The sequence below is a fragment of the Asparagus officinalis genome, chromosome 3 (genome assembly GCF_001876935.1).
Source record: "Asparagus officinalis chromosome 3, Aspof.V1, whole genome shotgun sequence".
Classification (NCBI taxonomy): domain Eukaryota; kingdom Viridiplantae; phylum Streptophyta; class Magnoliopsida; order Asparagales; family Asparagaceae; genus Asparagus; species Asparagus officinalis.
The window spans coordinates 19,885,039-19,891,347 of record NC_033796.1 but is presented as its reverse complement, the minus strand read 5'-3'; the positions used below and the strand labels follow the sequence as shown (position 1 = coordinate 19,891,347).

The window sequence follows — 6,309 nt, the reverse complement described above, 5'->3', positions numbered from 1 at the left end:
GTTCGGCGGGTAAGGTCTGTCGTCTTCGAAAAGCTTTGTATGGTCTTAGGCAAGCACCTCGGCAATGGTTTGCCAAATTATCTTCCGCTCTGAAGTTGTTTGGTTTTAAACAGTCCACTGCAGATTACTCATTGTTTTGCTATACTAAGGGGGATGTGTCATTATATGTTCTTGTATATGTGGACGATCTACTCATTGCATGTTCAGGTCATGATGCGGTGCTAAAATTTAAGGCCTATCTGCGTGATTGTTTTCATATGAAGGATCTTGGGGTCCTTAAGTACTTTCTTGGAATTGAGGTGGCTCGAGGTCCCGATGGCTTGTTTTTGAGTCAAAGAAAGTATGTCTTGGATATCATAAGTGAGGCCGGCTTATTAGGGTCCAAGCCTATCTCTACTCCAATGGAGCAAAATCATCAATTAGCTCGTGTTAAGGGGGAGTTGTTTTCAGAACCTGAAAAGTATAGGCAACTTGTAGGGCGGTTGGTCTACTTGACGATTACTCGACCTGAGCTCTCCTATTCGGTTCATGTATTGGCTCAATTTATGTCTTCTCCTATGATCGACCATTGGGAGGCAGCTCTTTGCGTTCTTCGATATCTTAAAGGGTGCCCCGGCCAAGGAATTTTGCTACATCGTCAGTGCAACTTGCAGATATATGGTTTTTGTGATAGTGATTGGGCTAGTTGTCCTATTACGCGACGATTTTTAACCGGTTATTTTGTGCTTCTTGGGTCTTCTCCGGTATCTTGGAAGACAAAGAAGCAACCCATAGTTTCACACTCTTCCGCTGAGGCAGAATATCGTTCCATGGCTACGACTACTTGCGAGTTAAAATGGTTGAAGTCTATTTTATTTTGTCTTGGTGTACGACATGATCGACCTATGCGCCTGTATTGTGATAGTCAGGCGGCTTTACATATTGCAGCAAATCCAGTATTCCATGAACGTACGAAGCACATTGAGGTGGATTGTCATTTTGTTCGAGATGAGCTTAAGGCTGGTAATATTGCTACGTCATACATACGAACGGGTGATCAATTGGCGGATATCTTTACAAAGGCCCTTGGAAAATCATAGTTTTTGGTACTTCTTCGCAAGTTAGGCATTCGAGATCTTCATGCTCCAACTTGAGGGGGAGTATTAGGCATATTATTCATAAATATCTTGTTGCATATATTTAGGAATATATAGCTGTATAGTTTCCGGTTTTGTAGCTTAGTTTCCTAACTAATCTTAGTTTCCGGTTTTGTAGATTAGTTTCCTAACTAATCTTAGCTAGCATTAACCTAGTTTTGTATATATATTGGCAGCAGCCGCAAGGCATAACAGAACGAAATACAGAAGAGAATTCCTCTCCTTTCTCTATTCTTAAATCTAGCATATAACTAGATTTAAGATAATGTGTGAGAGGAGAGGAATCTGTAGTCTTTGTCCATTCAAACAATTACAAGATTAGAAGAGGGTTTCAGAGTCTTCCGTACAAAAAATTGTAAGGACTAAATTTTTTTGGAGATAATATGTGAGAGAAAGTTTTTGGAGATAATATGAGAGGTTGATATACATGATGCTGAGAGATTGAGAGATGATAGACAACTGATTCCTTTTGTAATTTTCCTCTACATAGTGAATTTCTTATGGATGTAAGTTGAAGTTGGTCGACCGAACTACATAAATCTTTTCGGTTGTGAGTGTTTTCTATCTTATGAATTGTGGATTGGTTTCCTAGTTATGGAGAACGCAGTAGGTAGGACTAAAATTTCCAACAGATCCTCATAAGGGTTCTTGGATTCCCTCTAGTTAACTTACGATTTGAAAAGAGTATTCCGTCAAATTTAACTTGTTTCCCTGAAGTTCCATTGGTACCCCTCAGTTTTGTTTAACCACCCTACTCTTTAACTGTTTTAAACTCATAACCACCAAACAAAAAACTCAAACCACATCCTTCATCTACTCTCGATAGTTAAAAAATTGCCTTAACCCGTTTTTCTCATCTGTCAATTGATCATGTTAAAGAATACAACCACGTTTTACAAATTTACCTAAAAACTAACAGATGAACCAATTTGCAGTAACTCTTATGAATTTAGGGACCTATCAGCAATTCAACAATTTGACGGACTAGCATCAAATTACGGAAGGAATTGAGGGAATCTAAAAAAGAACTTATTTTTTGTTGAACTTTAAACTAAATTAAGTATCATTATATCACAATGCCAAACTAACGATATTAACAAGTAGTTGTTTATTTTTACATTCTTTCTTTGAGCAGTTGAATTTTTGTTGTTACTTTTTCCCTTCCTGCCTCATGAAGCATTTAGGTGGATCTTTAAGAACCAATCGAATTGTAGCTGGAAACCTCCTACACATAACATTTGCATTGTGGTAGTAAAAGCGCATAGGAACTCGATATTACAAAAAAATATGGTATAGCTGTATTTTGTATTAAATTATAGAAAATACGTCCAAGATATCCGTCTATAATGTTTTAAATTTAAAATTACCGTCTGTATATTAATATTTGTTTGCATTGTAGCAATGCGTAAAAAAATAAATAAAAATTAAAAATTAAAAATTAAAACATTAAAAAAATTGAAACAATATAGGCGTGCATTGTTCCTTTTACACTAGCGTGCCTTTATATTGCAGAGAAAGAGAAATTGTACCCCGGAAGGACCGACTCCTGAAAATAAGGCAAAAGGAAGAATGGATCAGTAACCAATAGCTGAATAGAATTTGATTAAGATGCATTCCTCCATTAGGTATCCCAATGAATATATTGTGGTCCAATGAAAAAGGTTATAATATGCCATATCACTCTCTCGAGTAGGTACAGTCCTTTGCAAAATCCCAGGACGAGAACTCCGAGGACGAGTATGCGGACGTGGATACCGGCAGAGGGGACTTCGATACTGGTTTGTCCTATCTCTTTTAATTTTCATTTTCCATAAATGACAGCTCTTTTTCATTGAAATGGCTATTGTCATTTTAGGTAGGACAGCCGGTGATCATGAGCCCTCAGCTCCTACACACGTTGAAACGTGTGATAGGCCTGCGCATGTTCGACCCTATGGTCCTCGGAGGGTTGGTGCCCCGAAGAGGAAGAAGACTGCCCATAAGTCCCATGACGGTCAGCGTCCCTGTGGAGTGGACTTAGGGAGCACCGCCGATGGAGGGGGAGGTAACATTCAATTGCTCTTGCTTCAAGGTTGTTTACCTTTTGGGGATTTGTGACCATGTTTTGTGCTTCAGGTTTCTTCGAGGAGGGCGAACTCCCACCGGGTTCGGCGTCCCCTGGCGTTGACAACATGGATTGCTTTGTGCAACAAATGTGCGACGCTTTTCACGATGGGTCTTTGGGCATCGACCTTAACATCGATCTTGAGCAGATAAATAATGTTGAGCCCACAATCCCTTATTCAGGTATATCCGCATCCAATGTCATTTTCCTTATGTAAGGTGAAGGAAGATTTCTCGTTTGAGCTTTCCTCATCCTTCAACATTTGGGTTACCCTGCAGATGTTGCGATGGAGGGGCCAAGCTTCTCGAAGCCGGATGCCGGCTTATTAGCTGACATGCTGGCTGAGCAGACTTCCAGAGGGACCGAGAGACCATTCTTCGGGAACGATTCATCTACCGGTATATATCTGATTTTCTCCCTCTTGCCCGATATTTCATATGACTAATGAATGATTGATTATCGCAGCGTCTACCATTGGAGTTAGCCCGGTATCTATCCCTGGCATATCCAGTTTGCCTCAGAGCGACGGGCTTGCAGGTATGTATACGATTCAGGGATATTGTACTTTCCTATGTTTATCTGTCTTTTGACTGATGAGTGCAATCATAGGACCAGCCGCTAGGACTGATTCTCATATGACTCCTGGCATCCCTCAAATGCCCGCGGATAATGGATCTACAGGTATGCAGATCCCAATTCTTCTTATTCGTCTAAATTTTCATTTTGACTAATAAGAGAGTGTTATCATAGGACCAGCCGCTTGGGCCGATACCTTTATGACTCTTGGCATTCCGGCTGCATCTGAGGACATGGGGATTGCAGGTATTCATACGACCTTCTTATCCCGATTCTCCTTATTTGTCCAAATTTCCATTTGGTTAACATAGGAATGTCACTGTAGGACCAGGCGTTGAGCCTGATACAACTACAGTTCCTGGGGCTGAAAATCTTCATGGCAGTGGTGCCTCCCCGCCTTTGCCGAGTGGTGTGAGCACTCCGCCTGCAGGGGCTGATGTACCTTCTTCTGCTGCTATCCCAGAGCCTGTCGGACCTCAACCCGAGGGGACGTCTGTTGGTGTCGGTATGTTCAGAACTTGCCTTTTGACTTTCCTTTCCACATTCAATAGTTCACTGAGCTTCCAAGTTGTTGCTTGTAGGATCTCGCTCTTCCTTGCACGAGCGTGTCCGTAGCCTTTTGGCCAACTACGGATCCTGCCGAGATATACGACGACCTACCTGATGAAACTCACGAAGTCAACGCAACTTCGCACCAACAAGTGTGGCGTTTGTACTTCGATGGCGCCTCTCGAGCAGCTCTTGTCACAGATAGCCTTTTTACAACTTGTTTGCGGAAAAAGTTGTAAAAAGTTGTAATGATTGGGTTCCCACTGTGGTCGCCAGCTTGTTTGCGGAAAAAGTCGCTGTATTCATTGCTGCATTCATTACAACTTTGATCGTTACAATGAAATAAAAAGATAGCCTTTTTATAAGACCGGTACACAATGAAAACAAAATAAATGCAACTCCTTTCAAACAAACGCAAGAGCTGTTTGTCATCTCTTGCTTGCGTGGGTCTTTGGCCTGTGACGGGGACGTTGATATCCGTGGACCACCGGGGCAATCAGATCTGTTCCGAGAAAATCGGGCAGAGCTTCGTCTATCCGCGGAGGGATATAGAAGCAGAACTTCGTCGATCCGCGTGGGATCTTAGAAGCTATAAGCGTATACCTCGGCTAAAGCGAGGTATTAGCTCTTCTTAGTATTAACGCTAAGGCTAATACTAAGGATCGAACGGGTGATGAAGGCTCTGATCAAGACCTCTCCTCCTCTTGTTGAAGCACGCGAGCACTCTCCACTGCAGCAGGGCTTCGCCAAGGCTCTCCAAAAATCCTCCCCTCCTCTCTCTAGCCTTGCTCCAAGACAAAAGAAATCCAGCCCTTTGAATGAGGACCTAAGGGGGCTATTTATAGGCTTTTTGAGGTGTAGGGGGTAGGTAAGGGGTGCGGACACCCCTTGGTGTCTCGGCCATGGCCGAGACACCCTGGCCTAGACACCCCCTGGTGTCTCGGCCAGGCCGAGACACCCTTGGGGTGTCTCGGTTTGGCCGAGACACCCCTGGGGTGTCTAGGCTTTTCCTAGACACCCCCGGGGTATTTCGGCGTGCCGGGACTCCGTTTGAGGTGTTTTCGATTGTTTCCCCGTAGATTCTTCGTCCGAACTCGGATTTGAGTGATTCCGGGTGCGTTGGATGCTTGACGAAGAATTCGATCCGCTCTGGTGATTGGATTATCTGTAGAGTGGTCGAGGCGCGAGGGGCGTTGTCCTTTTTGTGAACAGTGTCGGGTTCCCTGATTGGTCCGGGTCTTGGTTGTTCCGAAACCCTATCAGCTTACGTAGCTCGTCGATTCGCTTCAGTCGTTCGTCGACGTCAATTAGATTCATGTGGCTCGGGTAGTGACGTTCATCGTCGTTCTTTAACACTGAACCGTTCGTGGAGACCTATAGGCAATTTTCGATGCCTACAGATACCCCCTCCAAAGTGTTCCTGACTCGTTTATTTTATAGAAGAGACTGGAATACTTTGGATGTGATTGGTCTAGCCTTCAGTCGGCATCAGGTCCTGTAGTTAGCTTCAACTCTTGGCTCCTTCGATTTTCGGTCTATTCGATGCTTTGACGAATATCCGAAGTTCTTCCAGCGCTGTGTTTATCGCTTGGCCGTCGTCGGAGTCTCGAGTGTGCAGCTGATGAATTGAGTTTGGCTCGTGTCATTGAGTTGACTTTGAATTACCTCCGCCACATTGTGCTGGCTTAGGGTTTCGGATCCCCGTGTGTTGACTTTTTTTTGTTGGGTGCTCAAGTCACGAGACCAACTAGGGGAGTTGATGCGTCAATGACTCGCAGTTATAGAATTTTTGGCAAATCCTCAGCCATCAACGGATTTGATTAGCCTTTACCGACTACCGTTTGAGTCGGGCTAGCATGCGGATTGTTTAAGTCCGTTCCGCATGTGACGTTGTGCTAAGAGAGTTAACGCTCTTAGTGCTACGATATTGAATACGTAGACTTC

General features: G+C 43.5%; 2 long non-coding RNA genes across 2 annotated transcripts; both read left to right on the top strand.

Moving 5' to 3' along the window:
* On the top strand, positions 3,039 to 3,550 carry LOC109832128. Its single transcript, XR_002244644.1, has 3 exons — positions 3,039 to 3,180; positions 3,252 to 3,422; positions 3,519 to 3,550. It is a non-coding gene; the product is annotated as an uncharacterized LOC109832128 (long non-coding RNA).
* On the top strand, positions 3,600 to 3,916 carry LOC109832537. Its single transcript, XR_002244791.1, has 3 exons — positions 3,600 to 3,638; positions 3,706 to 3,777; positions 3,850 to 3,916. It is a non-coding gene; the product is annotated as an uncharacterized LOC109832537 (long non-coding RNA).